At 38.0% G+C, this 24661-nt stretch overlaps 1 long non-coding RNA gene across 1 annotated transcript in view; it reads right to left on the bottom strand.

Moving 5' to 3' along the window:
• Window positions 1–24313, bottom strand: part of LOC132694549 (uncharacterized) — a 47722-nt gene extending 23409 nt beyond the window's left edge. Inside the window, exons 1-2 of the long non-coding RNA XR_009617357.3 lie at window positions 24079–24313; window positions 6288–6417 (exon numbers count right to left, since the gene is read on the bottom strand). This is a non-coding gene — a long non-coding RNA (uncharacterized LOC132694549). The remainder of the gene's footprint in view (window positions 1–6287; window positions 6418–24078) is intronic.
• Window positions 24314–24661: the final 348 nt, after the last annotated feature.

Raw genomic sequence — 24661 nt, 5'->3', positions numbered from 1 at the left:
AATGGCTTTGAATGACACACCGTGCCAGATAGACTTAATAGATATATTCAGAACAATTCATCTTAAAGGAGCAGAATACTCATTCTTTTAGAGTGCACATGGAATATTCTCTAGAATAGATCACATACTAAGTCACAAATCAGGCCTCAACAAACACAAAAAGATTGAGATCATACCATGCATATTTTCCAACCATGACACTATGATACTTCGAGTCAACCACAAGAAATAATTTAGAAAGACAACAAATACATGAAGGTTAAACAACATCCTACTAAAGAATAAAAGGGTTAACCAGAATACTAAAGAAGAAATAAAAAAATACATGGAAACAAATGAAAATGAAAACACAACCACCCAAAACCTTTGGGATACAGCAAAAGTGGTTATAAGAAGGAAGTATATAGCAATTCAGGCTTACATCAAGAAGCAAGAAAAGTCTTGGGTTCCTGGGTGGCTCAGTCTGTTATGTGTCCAACTGTGGCTCAGGTCATGATCCCATGGTTCACGAGGTTGAGGCCCACATTGGGCTCTCTGTGGTCAGCATGGAGCCTGCTTTGGATCCTCTGTCTCCCTCTCTCTCTGCCTCTTCCCCATGTGTTCTCTCTCTCAAAAATAAATAAATATTAAAAAAGAAAAGAAGAAACAAGAAAAGTTTCAAACATACAACCTAATCTTACACCTATAGAAGGTAGGAAAGGAAGAGCAAATGAAGGCTAAAACCAGCAGAAGAAGGGAAATAATAAAGATTAGAGCAGAAATAAATGATACAGAAACAAACAAAAAAACAGTAGAACAGATCAACAAAACTAAGAGCCGGGTCTTTGAAACAATGAATAATATTGATAAACCCCTTGCCAGGCTTATCAAAAAGAAAAGAGAAAGGAGATAAATAAATAAAATCCCAAATGAAAAAGGAGAGATCACAACCAACACCAGAGAAAGACAAAAAACTATAAGAGGTTATTATTAAAAATTATATGCCAACAAACTAAGAAATCTGGAAGAAATGGATAAATTTTTAGAAATATATAAACTACTAAAACTAAAACGGGAAGAATAGAAAACTTGAACAGACTGATAATCAGCAAAGAAATTGAATGAGTAATCAAAAATCTCCCAATAAGCAAAAGTCCAGGGACTGATGGCTGTCGTAGACTCTAGGTCTAAAGTTCTTTCTTGTCTACCAAGAAAGCAGGACACAGGATTAAAATGCGAGAGATGGCTAATGTCCGGGAAAAGACAAGAGCCCTGAATAAGGGTCCTTGCCCCGTATTTATTAAGATCAGAAGGCTTACAAACGTGATGGGCGTGTACAAAGAGACAATGAATCAGTGAACATTAACTCATGAGCATGAGGGAAAAGGGGGTTTTGAAGATATATGGTATTTGGTGTTTGGGTCAATATAAAACAAAATCCTGGCGCTGGGCAGATGGGCAGATGGTTGTTAACAGCAGACAGGAGGTGCCATGTCTGTTTATCTTAGCTAGCCTAGGGGATAAGACAGATAGGGGAAATAACCTCAGGGTTAACAGGGCACCTTTTCTTCTGCTAATCAGCTCTGCTCTGGGCAGCATGGCGGTCTATAGCCCTATATACCTGTTCATCTAATTTGGTCCTTCCATCCTGTGAGAACAGCTTTCTGCTATAGTACTAAATTGGGGGCACTTTTTCCCTGAATGCCTAATCTTGCTTACCTCATAAACTGTTGTATTGGGGCCTTTGCCCCTCTGTATTCTGGGGCCTTTGCCCCTCCCTCTCTATTCTGGGGGCCCTGGCCCCTCCCTACTTTACTCTGGGGGTCTTATGTTGTTTACACAAGCTTGGGTGAGAGCATCCTATGGCTTTGTAATTCTTTATGACTTGTTAACCCATTGGTGTAAACCCAGGGAATTTCTAAGCTTATTCCCCACAATGGCTTTCCAGAGAAATTCTATCAGACATTTGTAGAGGAGTTAATACCTATTTTCCTAAACTGTTCCAAAAAATAGAAATGGAAAGTGCCAGGAGCCAATCCATCCAGCCTTCCTGATGGCACAGCCTGATGGTTGGCGGAAGGGCAATGCATAGTGACCCTCTGAATGGGAAGCTACTGGTATCCCCCCTGTTACTCATCTTGGCCATCCCCATGGTCCAGTTGGCACTGATGATTCAAAATAAACCCATGGGGGCAAACTCGGGGATATTTTCTGGGGAAGACCCCCAGGAAAAACTCCCTCTGGGAAAAAACCATGAGAATCCGAAGATGGATAATGAAACCTCATATCCAGCTGGTGCCATCCCCACCTGTCCATCCCCTACCTAAAGGAAGGATAGCCCCCTATATTTCCCAGCCAAGGAGGGGGACAAATGGTTTCAAAATCCCCACTCTGGCAACAAAGGAATGTATCTATGATTACAAGTTACTCCAACCCCTAGGCCCACTTAGCCCCCAGGAGGCATTCCAGATGCTAATTGGACCTGGTGGGTTAAGGTACAGGATGGTTCATTAGTTCCTAGGTATACATTGTCTCTGGGAAAGCATAAGTTGTGGGTTCCCAGGGCCCTCTTGGCTCCCTCCTGGCACCCCGGACCAAAGCGAATACTTTTGTTCCTTGTACTGCAAATGGTTCAAAGGAACAATTAAGAAGTCATGTCCCTGTAAATGTTCCACTTGAGGTGTTGAGAGCTAGATGACCTTTCATGAAAATAGCAAAGCAAATGCTTTATAGACTATAAATAAATGTAGATACATAGTGAAAGTAGTATGAAGAAATTAATCAATAAGCAAAGGGCAGAAGGGAATGTTACAAAGAAATAACCATGAAGTTCCTTAATGGGTGGTTACACAAAGGAACATTTTTAGAATTAGGTAATGCCAAGAAACATAGATGATGCACACTACAAGGAAATTGCTAACAAATATAATGCCACGTTTGCCACAATAAAGCGGCCAGTCTAACACATTGCTGTTATCTGTGTCCATTTGTCAATTTGCCGACACCGTTCATCCTTCGGGAATTCCTGGACCTGCTGGGGCCGGACTCTGGCAGGAAAGAAAACTTTCAAACTCATTCTATGAGGCCAGCATTCTCTTGATTCCAAAACCAAAGTTTCCATTAAAAAACAGAACTAGAAGCCAATATCCCTGATGAATGTGGATGCAAAAATTCTCAAGGCAAACAAACAAACAAACAAACAAACAAAAAAACACCTGGCAAATCAAATGCAACTGTACATTAAAACAAGTATTCACCACTATCAAGTGGGATTTATTCCTGGGCTACAGGGATGGTTCAATATTCACAAATCAATCAACGTGATATACCATATTAATAAAAGAAAGAATAAGAACCATATGATCCTCTCAATAGATACAGAAAAGTCATTTGACGAAGTACAGCATCCATTCTTGATAAAAACCCTCAACAAAGTAGGAATAGAGGGAACATAGCTCAACATAATAAAGGCCATATATGAAAGACCCACAGCTAATATCATCCTCAATGGGGAAAACGGAGAGCTTTTCCACTATGGCCAGGAACAAGACAGGGATGTCCACTCTTATCATCATTATCTAACATTGTACTGGAAGTCCTAGCCTCAGCAATCAGACAACAAAAAGAAATAAAAAGCATCCAAATTGGCAAGGAAGAAGTCAAGCTTTCACTATTTGCAGACATGATAGTTTATGTAGAAAACCCAAGAGACGCCATTAAAAATTGCTGGAACTTATAGATGAGTTCAATAAAATTTCAGGTACAAAATCAATGTACAGAAATTGGGGCACCTGGGTGGCTCAGTTGGTTAAGTGTCCATCTTTGGCTCAGGTCATGATCTCACTGCTCGTGTGTTGAAGCCCTGCATTGGGCTTTGTGGTGACAGCTCAGAGCCTGGAGCCTGCTTCAGATTCTGTGTCTCCCTCTCTTTGCCCCTCCCCCGCTCATGCTCTGTTTCTCTCTTTCTCAAAAATAAATAAACATAAAAAAATCAATGTACAGAAATCTGTTGCATTTCTATATACCAAAATGAAGCAGCAGAAAGAGAAATCAAGGAACCAGTCCCAGTTACAATTTCACCAAAAGCTATAACATACCTAGGAATAAAGCTAACCAAAGAGGAGAAGATCTGTACTTTGAAAACAGTCATGGATTGGAAGAACAAATATTATTAAAACGTCTGTACTACCCAAAACAAACCCCACATGTAATGCAATCCCTATCAAAATATCACCAGCACTTTTCAGAGCTTGAACAAACAATTCTAAAATTTGTATGGAACCACAAAATTCCCCAAATAGCTAAAGCAATCTTGAAAAAGAAAAGCAAAGCTAGAGGCAACATAATTCCAGACTTCAAGCTATTATTACAAAGCTGTAGTGATCAAGACAGTATAATAGTGGCACAAAAACAGACATTCAGATCAATGGATCAGAGTGGAAAACCCAGAAATGGACCCGCAACTATACGGTCAACTAATCTTTCACAAAGCATGAAAGAAATCGACTGGCAAAAAAAGACAATCTTTTCAACAAATGGTGTTGGGAAAACTAGACAGCAATATGCAGAATGATACTGAACCACTTTCTTACACCATACACCAAAATATATTCAAAATGTATGAAAGACCTAAATGTGAGACAGGAATCCATCAAAATCCTAAAGGACACAATTGGCAGAAAACCTCTTTGATCTTGGCCATACCAACTTTTTACTACATACGTCTCTGGAGGCAAGGGACACAAAGGCAAAAATGAACTATTGGGAACTCATCAAGATAAAAAACCTCTACACAGGGGTTGCCTGGGTGGCTCAGTTGGTTAAGCGTCTGACTTAGGCTCAGGTCATAATCTCACAGTTTGTGAGTTTGAGTCTTGCATTAGGCTTGTGCTGACAGCTCAGAGCCTGAAGCCTGCTTCAAATTCTGTGTCTCCCTCTCTCTCTGCCCCTGCCCCACTCCCACTCTGTCTCTCTAAATAAATAAATAAATAAATAAACAAACAAACAAACAAACAGTTTTTAAAAATTAAAAAAAAGACTTTTCAAAGCAAAGGAAACAATTTGCAATATATTTGCAAATGATATATTGGATAATGGGTTAGTGTTCAAATCTATAAAGAACTTACCGAACTCAACACCCAAAAAACAAATAATCCAGTTAAGAATCGGGCAGAAGCCATGAAGAGACATTTTTCCAAAGAAGACATACAGATGGCTAACAGACACATGAAAAGATGCCCAACATCATTCATCATCAGGGAAATACAAATCAAAACTACAATGAGACATCACTTCATACCAGTCAGAATGGTTAAAATTACCAACAGTGGGATGAGAAATAGGTCCTGGCGAGGATACAGAGAAAGGGGAACCCTCTTAGACTATTGGTGGTAATGCAACCTGGTGCAGCCAGTCTGGAAAACAGTATGGAGGTTCCTCACAAAGTCTGAAATACAATTACCCAAGACTCAGCAATTGCACTATTAGGTATTTACTCAAAGGATATAAAAATACGGATTTGAAGTGGCACAACCACCCTGATGTTTATAGTAGCATTATGAATAATAGCCAAATTATGGAAAGAGCCCAAATGCCCATCAACTGATGCATGAATACAGAAGATGTAGTGTACATATACAATGGTATATTACTCAGTCATCAAAAGAATGAAATCTTCCCATTTGCAATGGCATGGATGGATCTAGAGTATTACGCTAAGTGAAATAAGTCAGAGAAAGACGACACCATTTCACTCATATGTGGAATTTAAGAAACAAAACAGATGAACCTAGGGGAGGAAGAAAAAAAAAGAGGAAGGCAGACTATAAGAGTCTTCACTAGGGAGTACAAACTGAAGGTTTATGGAGAGAAGGTAGGCAGGGGATGGGCTGGCTAAATATATGATGGGTGTTAAGGAGGGCACTTGTGATGAGTACTGGGTATTACACGTAAGTGATGAATCACTAAATTCTACTCCTGAAACCAATATTACAGTATATTTTAACTAACTAGAACTTAAATAAAAACTTGAAAAAAAAGAAATTAAAATGGTAAATATACATTTACCGCACATTTACATCACAACCTCAAGAAGTTCATTTATCCATTCTTTCATAAAGGAATTAATGTTGATTATGTGTCATCCTCTATGCTGTGTGCTAAGGATACAAAGGTGAAAAAAAAAAGACATAATCCTAGCTTTATGGTGCATATGATCTATATGTAGAGATACCTGCTTTTATATTTATTTTATAGTGATAATAATACCATCAATGAGTATATCAGATGTTACTCTGAAAGCACATTACCTGGTTCTCAATCAAGTCAAACAGGTATAAAATCCTCTCTTGCATGCCTTCCAGATTCAATGAGAATTTCATGTGCTTCAGCTTCTTTTTTATAGATGCCTCACAGCTCAAGATGGTCAAAAATATGTCTCTGCAGAGAGAATGAAATAACATTCATTAGATGTCTGCTTTCTTTTCCAATCATGTCCTTCTGAGATTACCTCTTGCTGATTTTTTTTTTTTTTTTTCTAAAGAGAGCATGCATGTGAAGGCAGAGAGAAGGAAAGAGAGAATCCCAAGCAGGCTCCACACTGTCAGCCCAGATTCCTACTTGGGGCTCAATCTCACGAAGCTTGAGATCACACCCTGAGTGAAAATCAAGATTCCAGCACTTAACCGACTAAGCCACCCAGGCGCCCTACCTCTTGCTGATCTTGGAGTTGGGGCATTCCTAATTTTTTTTCAATATTTACGACACGCAAAAATGTATAAAGAATAAGTCAGCAGGCACAGGACTACCACTATCTAGCTGCTGAAATAAATAACTGCCAATGCATTTAAGTCCCTGGTTCATATACCTCCCCACTTTTCCCCCCAGAATGAAGCACTACCTTGAAGGTAGTGGGTTATCATTTCATTAAGTACATGTTTAATTTCACAGTTTATATATGTATCTTTAAGCAAAACATAGAATTGTTTTGTGTGTTTTTTACTGTATGTACTGGTATCATATTATACTTATTACATCACAGCTTATTATTTTGAATGAACATTATATATATATATATATATATATATATATATATATATATATATATATATATATACCTAAAGATGAAACTTCATATAAACTCTAAGAACATCTTCAAATTTACTATATAGTATCAATATATCTTTCAATATTGCTTTAGCAATTAGCAATCCTCATTACCCCAACAATATATAAATTCCTGTTGCTTCACAATGTACTCCACATTTGCTATTGTCCAACTTCAAATTTTTTGTGACAGTGGGTTTAAAAGTGAATCTGGGGGTGCCTGGGTGGCTCAGTCGGTTGGGCATCCGACTTCAGCTCAGGTCATGACCTCACGGTTCGTGAGTTCGAGCCCCGCTTCCAGCTCTGTGCTGACAGCTCAGAGCCTGGAGCCTGCTTTGGATTCTGTGTCTCCTTCTCTCTCTGTCCCTCTCCTGCTTGTGTTCTGTCTCTCTCTGTCTCTCAAATATAAATAAATGTAAAAAAGAAAAAAAAGTGAATCTGATTGCTGCTTTGATTGATATCTCCTTGCTAATCAATGAAAACCTTTTCATATATTTATTGGCTATTTACATTCTCTATTTTTGTGAGTTGCATATGTGTAAGAGTGTAAGTTTCGTGAGGAGAACTTTGTATCCTCAGTGAGCAATGTCTAATACATTGTAGATATTAAATATATATATTTAAAAATATTTTGCTTACAAGTATATATAAATTTATTGCATACTGTAGGGAAGAAAAATTTTCCTTGAACCTCTTACTATTCCTGACTGGGTCTTAAATTTAAACTAAGAAAAAAAGATCAACAGGAGAAAAAGCATACAAATTTAGTTAATAAAAGTTTTATATGACATGGGAGTCTTCATAAGAAAATGAAGACCTGCAGAAGTAGTTAGACCTGAGTACTTTTATGCTAGGTTTGATTGAAGAATGGGCAATGGAGGAATATGATAAATTGTGGAGGTTATATGATAGGTTAAGGAGTATGAAGTAACTGCAATAAACTGGGGGACACTTAGCAATCCCTGTTTGTTGACATTCTTCTTGGTCCCTTTGTCTTTGGAGATAAGGATGCTCCTTTCCTCTAGGTATAGGGAGGGCACCTCTCACATGAGGACTTTATGATCTGTTTCAGGAAAGAAAGGGAAGGGAAGGAGGAGGTCAGAGTAACTTTCTTGCTTCTGCTGTTTTTTTCAAACTCCTTCAGCTTAAAATAGTCAATATGCCAAATTGCCGTATTTGGGGATAGTATGTCCTAAACCCTATCAATATGTTTATAGCATACATTTTTAAAAATTATATTTTTCTTAATAATTTGTTACATATTTTAATATATTTTGAATGCTAATCTTTTATGGGTTACATATGTAGCACATATCTTCTTTCAATTTGTGGCTTGCTTTTTCCTTTGTTTTTTTTTTTTTTAAGTGACTCGGTGCACAATTTTTCATATTAATACAGGTTTCTATTTAATATGTAAAAGTCAAGGATGGATATTCCAACTTGCCAGGTAGCTCCAGTCCTTGTAGTCATTCAGGAGTCCAGGTTTCTTCCAATTTGAGTCTAAGCTACTTCCTAGGACTTTGATTCAGTTTTTGGTTCAAGCAAGGTTGCAGCTATAGTCCTATTTCAGCTAGGAGGAAAAGGTAAGACAAAAGTGGAGTGGGCACACATGCCCTGCTAAGGAAGGACATTGTATTTATACTGTCTGCTCTTCAGTTGGGGAGAACTTATTCACATAATCATATCTAACAACAAAAGAGGGAGAAACATAGTATGTAGCTAGACAGCTACATGCCTCCTCCCCTTAGAAAAGGTGGAGTAAGATTGTACATATGTACATATGTATGTATGTATTTGTAAGTAGGTTCCATACCCAACACAGGGTTCAAGTTCATGATCCTGAGACCAAGAGTTTCATGCTCTACTGAGCCAGCCAGGTGCCTCCTTTTTTTGTTTTTGTCTTTGTTTTTGTTTTAGGGGGAACAGATTTTAATGTACATTTGACAGTTTTACTTTCCCTCTTTTTCTTTTACTTGGAAGAGCTTGTATGGTTACAATGATCTCTCCCTTAAAGGTTTAATATAACTGACACAGAAAATCTTAAGGGTCTAATTTTTTTTCATGGGAATGTTTTAAATTCATTATTGGAAGTACTTTACTGGTGATAGAACTATTTAGGCTTTTTATTCTTCTTGAGTAAGTCTTGGTATGTTATATTTTTCTTAAAAATCTGAAATTTTGATCTAAATTCTCAAATTTATTGGTATAAATTTATTTGTATAATTACTATTTATGCATTATATTAACATTTGCTAAGTCTGCTATTACATTTCCCTTTTTTCAGATCCTAATGTTATGTGTGGCCTTTTTTTTTTTAATCTCAGGAGAAGTTTGTTTTATTGATACTTGCAAATAACCAACTTTTGGCTTTGTAGATTCTTATTGTGTCTTTGTTTTCTAGCTTCTTATTTTCTGCTCTTTTTTTTCTTTTTTTTTTTTTTTTTTTTTATTTATTTTTGGGACAGAGAGAGACAGAGCATGAACGGGGGAGGGGCAGAGAGAGAGAGGGAGACACAGAATCGGAAACAGGCTCCAGGCTCCGAGCCATCAGCCCAGAGCCTGACGCGGGGCTCGAACTCACGGACCGCGAGATCGTGACCTGGCTGAAGTCGGACGTTTAACCGACTGCGCCACCCAGGCGCCCCTTTTCTGCTCTTTTTTACTTTCTTGTTCTTGTTCTTTTTTTTTTTTTTTTTTTTTTTTTACATTTATTTATTTTTTGAGAGACATAGAGAGACAGAGCACAAGTTGGGGAGGGGCAGAGAGAGAGAAGGAGACACAGAATCCAAAGCAGGCTCCAGACTCTGAGCTGTCAGCACAGAGCCTGACGTGGCTCGAACTCACAAACCCTGAGATCATGACCTAAGCCCAAGTCAGACACTTAACCGACTGAGCCACCCAGGTGCCCCTACTTTCTTCTTTTGTTTATTAAATTGTTCTTTTGTTTGCATCTTAAGCTTGTTAATTTCCAGCCTTTCTTATTTCCTAATATAAACATTTAAAACTAAAAATTTTCTGTATGTGCTGCTTCAGATACATTCCAGAGGTACTGTTATTTGGTATTTACATTATCACTCAGTTTAGGATTTCTTCATTTCTATCAAGATTTCTGCTTGGTTCCATGGGTTATTTAATGTTACACTTTTATTTATTTAAGGTGTTTATTTTATTTTATTTATTTATTTATTTATTTATTTAGAGTGTGTGTGTGTGAGTGGGCAAGAGGGGCAGAAGGGGAGAGAGAGAGAGAGAAAATCTTAAGAGGCTCCACACTCAGTGTGGAGTCCAATCTGGGGCTCCATCCCACAATCCCAGGATTATGACCTGAGCCTAAATCAAGAGTCAGATGCTCAAGCGACTAAGCCACCCAGACGCCCCTAATGTTACACTTTTAAATTACCAAATAAAATTTATGTTACCTTTTTTAAAATTAATTAATTACATTACAGTCAGAGGTTGTGCCCAGTAGACTATTCTGAGTACAAGGCATTGTTACCTTCCTTTCTTACTCTAGCACCTTTTCCTTGAACTAAACTGTCCTTCTTAACTTTCTCTTCTTTTAGGATAAATTTCAGAAATTTGTCTTCTCCTTACACCTGGTCATTAGCCCAAATGACATACAACACTTGCTTGAATCCTAGAGTGAGTGGAGCATAGGCTCAAACTCCAACTCATGCCACATACGTAATTTTAGCCTGCTATATCGTGCATTACTTGTAATACTAGTAGATAGCGTTTACTGAAGCGTCACTATATGCTCGGTATAGGACTAAAAATCTTACACACATTATCTTATTTAATTATCCCAACAATACCATTATTAACTCCCATTTTGCAAACAAGACAATTGAGAAACCAAAAAATTGAATAACTTTTCTCAGATCACACAGCTTCAAGTGGTAACATCAAGAGAAGAATCCAGTGTTGTTGGACCCCAGAGCCTATGCTATATAAGCACTCAAATGAGGTTTGTTGAACAAAGAATTCCCCCTTTAAGTAGTTTATGGCTAAAACGAAGTTTATTGCCACTGAGTCATGCATTCACATAATTCTTTATTATCACTATACATAAAACACTCAATGCTTGTTGAAAACACTTAGAAATTTAGGATTACTTCTTCTTGGACTATTTCAAGTCATCTATGAAGCAACAATATGAAGAATTAAAAGAGTTGTTACCTATCTTTTAATATCAGCTGTTTTGGAGTTACATGTTTTTCTGAAAAACCAATAGACATCCTCTGACCACATCCTTCTTCAAAATGTTCCCTGTTAATGCTGTGACAGCTCAGGCACTTGCAAATTTTCTAAATTGTTTAAGATAATTTACAATCTTCCTTAAAAGTTAATTTTTTGTCATTTCTTGTCACCTAATGTGTCTTTTTATTCATTATATATATTTCCACAATTAATTACATATTTATTTTAAAATTTTTATTGCATATATATGTTCATATGTATAAAATTAAAAAACAAGAAAAAATTAAATACATTTTATGGAGTTTATTACTCATTTTTAAAAGTTTGTGAGATTTTTTTTTTTTGTTGCTTCCTTCTTGAACTTAATGACAACAAGCAATATTTGAAATTACCTTTTGATTTTAATTATCCACTATTTCTGCCATAAAATGAAAGAAAAACTTATGTATTAGTTAAAATAATAGTGCTATAATGATTATCTACATTTTTTATTGTGATAAAAATACATAACACAAAATTGATCACTTCAGCCATTTTTTTTACCATTTATTTATTTATTTATCTTAAATCCAAGTTAGTTAACATATAGTATAATAATAATTTCAGGAATAGAATTTAGTGATTCATCACTTACATATAACACCCAGTGCTCATCTGAGGTGTCCTCCCCAATGCCCTCACTCCTCTAGCCCCTCCCCACATCCAACACCCTGCCAGCAACTGCCGCCTTCCAGCAGCAAACGGAAGAAGAATGAGGCACAAACAAGTCAGCTGCAAGAGAAAGGGAGCAGGGTCGACAGTTGGAAGGACTGTAGCCCCGAACAACTCCTCATTCCCATATTTATTGGGGAAATGATATCAATCATCAAAAGACATCAAGATTCATTACATTGTTCAAAGAGTGTTCTCAAGAGAAAAACAGAACTTGCTTAAGCATGTAGTGGGAGTAACTTATGGTTGAGCAAGCACAATCAATGAATCTTATCAGATCCATTGCAGGTGGTCATGGTCTCTGGGGAAGCAGAGAAGTACAAACAAAAGAAGCCGGCAGCCTTCCACCCTGAGCGGGCCAGGCGTTCCCAGCTGCTCCGCTTCCGTGAGGTACATAAGCCGCCTCTCCAGAGAGACCTTTCAATATTACATTTTCTCAAGGCTATATTATTTATGACATAGCTCTGCATAATGTTTTTCTTCAATCATCACATTGTTGTCAGGGGCCATCACAAGCAACCCTCAGTTTGTTCCCTGAATTTGAGAGTCTCTTATGGTTTGTTTCCCTCTCTGTTTTTATGTTATTTTTTGCTTCCCTTTCCTTTTGTTCATCTGTTTTGTATCTTAAATTCCACATGAGTGAAATCATATGATATTTGTCTTTCTCTGACTGACTTATTTAACTTAGCATAATACACTCTAGTTCCATCCATGTTGTTGCAAATGACAAGATTTCATTCTTTTTAATCACCGAGTAATTTTCCATATATATATATATATATATATATTTACATATATATATATATATACATATATATATATATATATATATATATACATATATATATATATATATATATATATATATATATATACCACATCTTCTTTATCATCAGTCAATGGACTGATGGACATTTGGACTCTTTCCATATTTTGGCTGTTGTCGATAGTGCAGCTATAAATATTGGGGTGCATGTTCCAATTCAAATCAGCACTCCTTTGGAGAAATACCTAGTAGTGCAATTGCTGGGTATAGGGTAGTTCTATTTTTAATTTTTTGAGGAACCTCCATACTGTTTTCCAGAGTGGCAACACAAGTTTGTATTCCTACCAGCAGTGCAAAAGGGTTCCTCTTTCTCTGTATCCCCGTCAACATCTGTTGATGCCTGAGTTGCTAATTTTAGCCCTTCTAACAGGTGTAAGGTGGTATCTCATTATGGTTTTAATTTGTATTTCCCTGATGATGAGTGATATTGAGCATTTTTCATGTGTCTGTTAGCCATCTGGATGTCTCTTTGGAAAAGCGTCTATTCATGTCTTTTGCCCATTTCTTCACTGGATTATCACTTTAGCCATTTTTTTTTTTTTTTAATTTTTTTTTTTCACTTTAGCCATTTTTAAGTGCAAAATTCAGTAGCATTAAGTGCATTCTTAGTGCTGTACAACCATCACCACTATCCATCTCCAGAACTTTTTCATCATCATAAACAGAAACTGTACCCATTAAATAATAGTTCCCCATTATCCCCTTCCCCAGCTGTTGGTAACCTCTATTCTACTTGCTATCTCTACAAATGTACCTATTCTAAGTGCCTCATATAAGTGGAATCAGACAGGGCACCAGGGTGGCTCAATTGGTAAAGCGTCCTACTTCAGCTCAGGTCATGATCTCATGGTTTGTGAGTTTAAGCCCTGCATTGGGCTCTGTGTGAACAACTCAGAGCCTGGGGCCTGCTTCAGATTCTGTGTCTCTCTCTCTCTCTGTCTACTCCTCCCCCACTCACATTCTGTCTGTCTCTCTCTCTCAAAAATCAACACAAAAAAATTTTTAAAAAATAAGTGGAATCAGACAATAATTGTCTTTCTGTGTCCAGTTTATTTCACTTAGCACAATGTTTTCACGGTTTATCTGCACTGCAGCACGGATCAGAATTCCATACTTTTTTAAGGCCAAATAATATTCCCAGGATATATATCACATTTTGTTTATCCATTCATTTATTGATGGATTTTTAGGTTGCTTCCACCCTTTGGTTAATGTGAATAATGCTTCTATGAAAACTGATATACAAGTATCTGTTGGAGTACTTGCTTTCAATTCTCTTGATTGTATACCTAGGAGTAGAATTGCTAGATCATGTGGCAATTCTACGTTTAACTCTTTGAGGAACCACCAAACTGTTTGCACAGCATTAAATCATTTTATAGTCCCACCAGCAATGCACAAGAGTTTCAATTTCTCTCTATCCTTGCCAATATGTGTTATTTTCACTTTTGTTTTGTATGGTAATAGCTATCTTAGTGCGTGTGAAGTGGTTTCTCAATCCAGTTTAACTGTCTACATGTAAAGTCTCATTTAAGAGGTAAGGGAATTGAAATTAGGAGCAACAAATAGAATGGCCCAAATACAGTTAGTAGATGGTAAAGGAGAAACTAAAGTCAGGGTTTCCTAACCCGAACAAGGGCTTTTCCTTCTTCCACAATCTTGCCTTATCATTTTCTATCTGTTTGGCTCTTTCTCTATTTTGTCTGACTTACATTTAGAGATGAAACAGGGTAGTGTCCATGTAGTATTTTGTCTAAGTTTATGAGAGTGTTGTTTTTGCAGGCCAACACAATAAAGTACCAAGAATTTTCTATGGCTCAACTTACTATTGAAACATGTTCCTTTTATCATAAAGGGGATATTAGGGGGTGAAGAGTAACATTTCAGAAGATATCTACAAATACATTGAAAGAAAAGTTGTTTGATGGACTTTGGAGGGTGAAGAAATTGAAGACTTTATGGATATATGGAGTAGTCCATAGTTCTTTTAAATTTGGATTGCATTAGAACTCTATCCATGTATACTTTAAAATATGTTCAACGTATTTCCTTCTAATTCTAAAGACCCTTAAACTTGATCATATCCTAAGACACATAAATGTCTATTTTGTTGAATTTTAAAGACCTTTAGGCTTAATGTAAGCCAGCATCATTTTTATATTCTCAGAACCACCCAATTTTTATTCATATTTAAATGATATATGAGAAAAAAAGGGTTGTTGTGTAGCAGGTCAGCAATTAATTCTCTTTTGTTACTGGGAGGCACTTCTGGGAAAGAAGGAGAGGAGGAGATCTGATATAGTTTTCTTGTGAATATTCTAATAAATAGACTTCCTGGCAAAGAAGCTAATGGTACTTGCTAGCTGAAGAGTCCTTATGTATGAAATGCTTTTAGCAGAATGCATATAGTTGACCAGGACTGTTATGGTAACTAACCTGGAGTCTATGAATTTATAAGTCTTCCTGTAAAATGTCATGTAAACTATGCAACTATCTGAGTATAAAATGGATATTTTGTGACTAAAATGTTGTGGGTTTGTTTTTGTTTTTGTTTTTTGTTTTTTTTCATGTCACCTGAACACGTTGCTTAGAAACCTCACATGCTAATCTTGGCCAGAGCTATATTGATCTGAGGGATGGGTCTCAGATCTGTCCCTACCTCACCAGTGCTTTATGACTACTTAGATCCTTGAAATTAGAGGAAAGCTTAATATTAGAGAAGCCTCTTGTTTGATGAGTTTGATTTGTAGTCTGATCCTTTGTGCTATCCCAATATGTGAATTTTGGATGTCATCCATAGCTTTTCTGATTCACAGCCACATCATATATAAGATACATCCAAATGAATACATACAATAGGTCTTGACTCTTTTTAACACCTGCATAGGATTCCATTGTGTGTAGGTCATAATTTAGATCAACTTATCTACCCAGTCTCCTAATGAAGAATATGTAGATTGTTTCATGCTAGAGTAAAGATTTTTGTTAACAGATCAACTGGCACAGTTGGGAACAGATCAATAGGGTAGATTCTCAGAAGTAGAATTTCTTTTTTTATTTTTAAAAGATTAAAAAAATTTTTTAATGTTTATTTTTGAGAGACAGAGAGAGACAGAGCATGAGCAGGGGAGGGGCAGAGAGAGAGAGGGAGACAGAGAATCTGAAGCAGGTTCCAGGCTCAGAGCTGTCAGCACAGAGCCCAACGCAGGGCTTGAACTCACAAGCTGTGAGATCATGACCTGGGCCGAAGTTGGATGCTTAACTGACTGGGCCACCCAGGTGCCCCTTAGAAGTAGAATTTCTGAGTCAAAAGACATATATATTTTCAATTTCAGGAGCTATTGTCAATTTGTTTCCTATAGAAGTTATACTCGCATAAACTATATGAGGAAGTGCCTATTTCTCTATACTCTCGCCTCACCTCTTCCAAACCAATAGGCAAAAGTTTGAATTGCTTTTCTCTTACAGGTATAATTAAACATTACATAAATACATCTTTTTAAAAATTTAATATCTCATTTTAGGTCTGGGACCTGGATTGGTAATTTGGGCATAGGCTGAAACCCAGGTGTTGCTTCATTAAAGATGTCCTTTTTCACAGATGTTTTGTGTCTATAATTTTCCACAACCCCCCCCCCCCCCAATTTGGGTTCAGGTATGAATTTCCTGTTAAAATAAGCTCTCTGTAGAACAATGGTAACTATCAACCTTTGGATCTTAGTAGGAAAGAAAACTCCAAGCCTGGGGTTAGCTAGAAAGAAAAAGATATAGGAAATAATGAGAGGAAGTTTTGGAAGTGGTAGAGAATCATTCCATATTAGTGAAGAAGAAAATGACATCCTACAGTTTGCAAAGAGACAGTGGATGGATTGAAAGATTTAAATACAAGATGACTTTTGAACAGTTAGTAGAGTTGACTACAGCTGTAGGAGAAAGCCAAACTAGATATTTTATAGGAAGACATGAAGAATCTAGACTAAAGATATGTACAGGGAGAGAACAGGTTGTTTATTTGTTTGCTTTTATCTAAATGTAGGTAATCAACATCATCATCATCATCGTCATCATCATTTTCACATAGATAGTTGTTTCACCATTGCTCTGCTGTTGTCAGCCAAGGTCCATCCAAAACAACAGGGTAATTGAGAAACAAAAAGGCACTCTTTATAATGGTGTGGGAACAGTGAAGAGAAACCAAAAAGGATGATGAAGCTTCTCAGGACTAGAAAGAGCATGGAACAGTTACCACCCTTGGACCCAAAAAGCCAAGGGACAGAGTAATAATAAGAACTCAAAGAACATACTTCAAGCTGGAAGAGAGGGCCACTTGATAGAAGCCATGGCCTTCAGAAAGGGATGCAGCAAGGAGCAGGGAGGGATCCAGAGAATAAATACTTCAAACTTACTTTCTTCATACTCTCTCTCTTTTTTTTAAATTTTCTTAATGTTTATTTATTTTGAGAGAAAGAGAGAGAGAGAGAGTTCAAGCAGGGGAGGGGCAGAGAGAGAGGGAGACACAGAATCTGAAGCAGGCTCCAGGTTCTGAGCTGTCAACACAGAGCCTGACGCGAAGCTCGAACCCACAAACCGTGAGATCATGACGTGAGCTGAAGTCTGGCACTTAACCGACTGAGCCACCCAGGCGCCCCTATACTCTCTAATCTTGTCACCACCACCTCCTCACTCCCGAGGACTGAATCCAAATGGTAATTATGTTAGACAGAATAATGACTCTCCAAGATGTCCATGTTCTAATACCTGGAAACTGTGAATATTTTTCTTAACATAGCAAGGGACTTTAGACATGTGATGAAGAATCTCGAGACGGGGGATAATGGGGTGGGCCCAATGCAGTTGTAAAGGTCCTTATAAGTGAAAGAGGGAGAAGTGAAAGTGAAAGAAGAGTCAGAGAGAGGGATTTGAAGATGCTGTGTTACTGACTGTGAAGATGGAGGAGGGAGCCATAAACGAAGGAATGCAGATGGTCTCTAGAAGCTGGAAAAGGTAAAGAAAACAGATTGTCCTCTAGAGCCTCTAGAAGGAATGCAGCCATGCTACCACCTTGATTTTAGCCCAGTGACATTCATTTCAGGCTTCTTATTTCCAGAACTGTAAGATAACAAATATGTGTTGTTTTAATCCACTAAGTTTGTGGTAATTTTTTTATAGCAGCAATAGAAGACTAATACAAAAACCAAGGACAAGGCAACCTGTTGATGCAGTCCATAATGATCCAATCCCATGGACACAGGATAGGGTGGAAAGGGACAGGGCAAATATAAATTTGCCATGGTCAAATATAAATCACACAGCACTACTCTTTTTTAATCCTCACCATGCATTCTGTTCTTAGATAAAATGAGAAATTTTTTCCTCAAAATAAGAGACATACAAAGTACCACCAGTCACCATATTATCATGGGATGATGTCAATTCAGTCATACTTTCAACATGAAACCAAAAATATTAGCAATTTCCAGAACTCTTTATATAAGTTGTCTGGGGAAAACAAAGAAGGGAGTAAAGTCATTAATATAAAATGTGTCTACTAATTTCTCAACTGCTGGATTTAGTTGGATAGTTAAGTTGATAATTGTATCTTCTTTCTTCTACCCCCCCCCCCCCCCCATTCCATAATCTCCTTACCTCTGCTAGCCTCTTGTTTTAGACAGAGTCCTTTACCTGGTGGGGTGACCCAACCATTGATGATTCTTTGTTAAGTTCCCAGTTTTCCATTGATCATTATTATGAGTCATGGCAGTACTGAAATGTACCCAGGTGAATCTCCTTGGTTCTAGATGTAGTCTTCCTTGATTTCATTTCCAGTTTTCCCCTGGTAATCATGATCAATCAATTTGGCCAATAGAATGACCAACTTCTCTATCTGGTGGTTCAGTGACATGAAGAACTCCAAGTGTCAGGGGGAGTCTCAGTTTCCAGTTTACCAAAAACTTGACTCTTTTCCCAGGAAGACACACACCTCTCCTGGGTGCTAGGACCTGTAACCACACTAAGCCCAAGAATTGCAGATAGGAAGCAAAAAATCATTCACCAGGTGTTTATGTGTAATAGTGAAAAAGTTACTCCCACTTTATCCCTTTTGCTCCCAGAATTATGTATCACAGTAGTAGAAGAGATGGACCTGAATTGCCACAAATAGTTAGATCGTCAAAACAGACTCACATGAGTCATAGATCTTACCAAAATCAAACTTTGCCAATTGGCTCAATTGATACATACAGGATATAGATACAAATGTAACATTTATCCCTGAAGGGGTACATCTTCCCAATTTCCCCTTTATTCCACCCTGGGATGTATTTTGGTTTTGGAGCAACAGACGAGCACTTAACAGTGCATTTTCAGAGAAAGTCATTTGATAGATAAAAAGGTTTGCAGGAGAAATTCTCAATATGTACACCAATCCATAAATTCCAGATTTATTTACAATAAGAAATCTAGACAGACAAGGTATAGCCATTTTTAGGTAATGAATTCCTTATCTATTTCCACTAGTAAATACCTTTAGCATGTTTACAAGCCAGGATGGTTAATCTCAACCGTGTCCCTGGTAGGGAGGAAATGAGTCACAGGCCTGGCATTAACTCTTTTCTTCACAGAAACATTTATTAGTTACTCGCTTAAGGCATACACAGCATACTGTAGGATGGTGTGCCAACTTCACAAGGCATCCTCTCCTGGCAGGCATCTTCAGCAGCTCTGGGTGATGGGATACATGTTGAGACAAGTGAATATTACAGGCATGAGCACACTGTCACAATGTTTTTGCTGTAGAATGAATGCCCTGGTCTGAGTCTGTGTGTGGATACCGCACACACAAGCTGGTGGAAGCATTTTTGGCAGGGCAGGTAAAATTATACCTGAAATGTATGTCTATCCCTATGACAACAAGCTGCTCCATCTCCATGATGGAAGGGATTCAGTGTAATCCATCTGCCAAAGGTTTGCCTGGTTTCTTGGGGAATGATGCCATATTCAGGCTCATCACTGGCCTTTGTTGTTGTTGGTAGTCACAACCTCAATCTGATGATGAGAAGATGTAGTTAAACCCATGTGTATTACTTTAACAGAGCTGCCATAACAAAATACCACAGACTGGGTGGCTTGGACAAGAGAAATATTGTCTCACAGTTCTAGAGGCTTAGATGTCCGAGATCAAGGTGTTGGCAAATTTGGTTTCTCCTGAGGGCTCTCTTCTTGGCTTACAGATGGCTGCCTTCTCATTGTGTCCTCATAGGGCCTCTTTGTGTGCACTCATCCCTAGTATCTCTGTCTGTATGTCCTCATCTCCCCTTCTTATAAGAACACCAGTCAGATACGATTAGGGCCCACCCTCACGGATTCACTTTAACTTAATTACTTTTTTAATGGCCCTATCTCCAAATACCATCATATTCTGAGGTTATGGAGGTTAGAGCTTCAACATATAAATTTTGGTGGAATACCATTCAGTCCATAACATTCTGCTCTCTGGATCCCCAAAATTTATATCTTTCTCATATGCAAAATACAGTCACCCCCTATAACAGCTCAAAAGTCTTGGGGCACTAGGGTGACTCAGTTAAGCATCAGACTCTTGGTTTCAGCTCAGGTCATGATCTCATGACTTCATGGGTTTAGTTGATTTTCAGGTATAGTTGATCTTCGTGGGTGTAGAGCCTTCTTGAGATTCTCTCTCTCCCTCTCTTACTGCCCCTCCCTCAGTCACACACAAGTTATCACTCACTCTCTCTCAAAATAAATAAATAAACTAAAAAAAAAAAAAAGTCAACCCATTTCAGCATCACCCCGCACATCTCAGATCTCATCTACTAAATATTAGCTAAATTGGAGTACCCTGGTGGCTCAGTTGGTTAAGCATCCAACTCTTGATTTTGGTTTAGGTCACTATCTCACGGTTTGTGGGTTTGAGCCCTGAGTCGGGTTCTGCGCTGATAGCACAAAGCCTTATTTGGATTCTCTCTCTCCATCTGTCTCTGCCCGTCTCCTGATTATGCTCTCTCGCCTTCTCAAAATAAATAAATAAACATTTAAAGAATAAAAATAAATAAATATTATCTAAATCAAGTATAGGTGAGACTCAAGGTATGATTCATCTTGAGGCAAAAATTCCTCTCTATTGTCTGAAGATGTGAAATCAGACAAGTTATCTACTTCTGATATACAATGATGGGATAAGCAGGAAGCAGAAATTCCCAGTTCAAAAGGGTGACGTCAGAAAGAACAAAGGAGTCACAAGTCCCAAGCAAGTTCATAAGTGCAGCAGAGTAAATTCCATTAGATTTTAAGGCTCAAGAATAATATTCCTTGGTTTGATTCTCTGTCTTCTGGTCCCACCTGGGTGGTGGTCCTGCCTTTTTGGTCCACTGGGGCAGCAGCATCACCTAGAGGCCCTGGACAGTAGCTGTGCTCCAAAGGCCTTATCTGTAAATACCAGACACATTCTGAGGTACTGGGTTTAGGCTTCAACATTTGAGTTTTTCACAGAAGGGTACAATTCAATCCATGACACCAGGCATAGCTTCTTTTCTTGCCACCATGGACACTTGTACATGGGACCATTAAGCAAATGCTGGAGTAACTGGGGAAAGAAGGTTACTCATATGCAGAGGATAGGCCATCTTGTCTACCTGATTACTGAACTCTTCCTCCAGAGTGGATGCCCTCTCGTGGCACTTATATGGGAAAAAAATATCTTTACATTCTATACCCTTTATGATAAGTCCGTCCCCACACCTTTCTTCTTGTCCTCTTTTTGTCAATCTTCCAATCCTCTTGTTATCAAGTTTCTGTGTAACTGATCTACCATTAGTCATGAATTAGTGTAGATACAGATCTCAGGTCACCTCTCTTTTATGAAGTGCACAACCATTATATGATCCAGATTTCTGCCCCAGGGAGGGTTTCTCAACCACCTCAGAATTACCCCTCAGTGGAGCTATAGTGAAGTGGCCTTCCATTTTTGGCTTATGTCAGCATATCATGAGTCTCATTCACAAATCAGGTCTGCATTTTTTCTTATTCTGCTTTCTGGGCATAGAAAACTCCATATAAAACCTTAAATGTGAGATGAAGACAAGACAGCAAATAGTATCTGTAGTTACTACCAAGCAGCTCTGTCTCACCCACTCGTACAGTTTAACTGTACATCTTCAATCTACTTGGGCCTTGTCTTATATATAATATTGCCATTATAAATAATGAAATGCTACAGCAATTAAATGTTGTTGTACCCATGTAATGTTCTGATTTGATCATCATGTCATTCTTAGTTTATGACTGGCAGTTTGAGTGAACTAAATACTTGGATGTTCCACATTTAAGAACCCAGTCTCTACCAGGTCCTAGGAGCAAGTGAAGAGCTACTTTTCAAGAGAAAAGTTGGGAGAAGAAGAGGGTGTGTACTTCTTCCAAAACTCTAGGGCTCTCTAACATGACTCTTCTATTAAGGTTTCCTGGAGGCTGAACGCATCATTTCTGCCTCCCAAAGACACTTCCAATACCATTGGGACTTCTGTCACCTGCACAAGTAACAGGGAATCTTGCACTGTACCCTAGACTTGCTACAATAACTTCTAACTCTGGGCTTTACTCAAAACTAGAAACCTTATGGGTTACGTGGTAAATGAGAGGGAGCAACACGTCAGACAGAATGTAGGTTGTCAGTTTAAAGAGGTCCTCCAAGTATGATGCTTCTTTCTCCCTTTGGTGCAATGCCACATTCAGCAACTTCTTTCATTTCAGAGGGAAATCCCAACATAGCCTCAAGCCACTGGACCCCTAGAAATCCACCACAGAGGTAGGTCTTGAATTGTGTGGGATTTATCTACTGTTCTCTGGCAGACTGTGTCCATAACGGTCAATCTTCTAGGAAAGGATAAGATAGAGAAGAATAAACACTATATATGGAGGAGAAAAAGATATAGTCCAGAGGTAAGATGGTAAAGGCTTATTGCTATCCCTGACACATGATGGCAAGCTGCTTTTGATTATCATTGCTAAAAGGAATTGGAAAGGATTATTTACTAGGTCATTAGCTCATACCAAGTGCCAGAGGCTATGTTGATTTGCTCCATAAGTACACCACACCCAGGATCACAGCTGTGATTGGCATCACTTTCTGGTTAAATTTCGGGTAATCTACAGGGGCACCTGGGTGGCTTGGTCAGTTAAGCTTAAGTGTCCAACTTCAGCTTAGGTCATGATCTCACGGATGGTGATTTCGAGCCCCGTGTTGGGCTCTGTGCTGATAGCTCAGAGCCTGGGGCCTGCTTCAGATTCTGTGTCTCCCTCTCTCTCTGCCCCTCTCCCACTCATGCTCTATCTCTCCCTCTCTTAAAAAATAAATAAACATTTAAAAAAAATTTTTAATTAAAAAAAAAAGAAATTTCCAGTAATCTACAGCCATTTTCTAAAACACATGTGGCTTTTGCACCAACAGAGAATTAAGTGGGATTGTGGTAGAAATCACCACTCTGCATCTTTAAAGTGTATGTTGGTAATACAAATCTTTAGAATTTTCCCACTGAAGCATAATAACTTTTGGAACACTATCTTAGTAGGCTTCTACTTGAACCTTCTTACTGTAATGGCCTTCACCCTATCAATCAAAGGACAGTTAATAAATATTCCTTTTTCATCATGTATTCTGAGAGGTAGGGAAGTAACTATAGGATGGCTCCATCACGACATTGGACCCACTGTGAAATTGATTCTGGTCAAGATTTGTCACCTGACCTCATAAGATCTAATACTGAATAGTGGACTTGGTGGATTTTGTTTGCTTTTGTTTTGTTTTATTTTATTTTGCTTATTTTGTGTCTCTGAGGATTAGATATTAGCTTCAATTCGAAACCAATATTAAATAACCCCAAAAGACATTTATCTTTTTTCAGTTTACAGTCATACTGGGCCCACTTGTCATTGGGGAAAACTTTACTAAAGATTCACAACTGTGATCATATTGCAGAATACTTTGGGGCTCCAAGTCTGTGAATTAGTTTAGTTCTACAAACTGGATAAGAGGTTGTGAATCCCCATTATAGTGACTTAAGTTAGGTTTTTGCCTATTAGACCTAGAATCACCATCTGAATATGCCAAATGGCATGTTGGTAGGCTGCCCTTGTATTTATTTCCTAAGGTCTTATGACCAATTATACATTGTCACATATCCCTATAGGTCATACACTCTGATTATTGCTTCATCTCTGTGGGTTATTCTGGTAATTGTACTCACCTTGTTACTGAAGCCTAAGGATTGCTATGCTTCTTCCACTTCTGTACCTCTTCATTCATTACATTTGAGATGAGAGTACTCTATTCCTTGGCGATATCCTTCACTGACATCTCCAGCTGGCAAAGTACGCCACCAGAGAGCTTTATATGGATGTTGGTGTCCCCCTTACTAAAGCATTCTGTAATGCATTGATATAAGGATTATCTTCCAGGTTTGCCCAGGGAGGCATGTGGTTCACAGTGGGAAAGCAAATAAATCATAATAGATTCATGTCATCATTCTTGAAAATAAACAAATTACTATTATGACACCTAACCATGCCATCTCATAATAGCAGAAACACCTTTCCTAACACCCTTGTAGTCATCACACCTTAAGACCCAGATATATTGGAGAAGCAGGAGATCCTTCTGACTTAAAGAATCTTCAAGTCAGTAAATGTTTGTTGAGGATCCTTGCTGTATTATGTACCATGCCAAATGCTAGGGAAAACTGGTTAAACACAAAACTCACATAGTTCTTGCTTTTGAGAAGCATGTTTTTGTTAACTTCATAGGACCATTTAGAACCATGGGGTCAATAT

The sequence above is a fragment of the Panthera onca genome, chromosome B4 (assembly GCF_046562875.1).
Source record: "Panthera onca isolate mPanOnc1 chromosome B4, mPanOnc1 haplotype 2, whole genome shotgun sequence".
NCBI classification, from domain to species: domain Eukaryota; kingdom Metazoa; phylum Chordata; class Mammalia; order Carnivora; family Felidae; genus Panthera; species Panthera onca.
The sequence above is the reverse complement of the archived record's forward strand: the minus strand, read 5'-3'. Positions and strand labels throughout refer to the sequence as shown.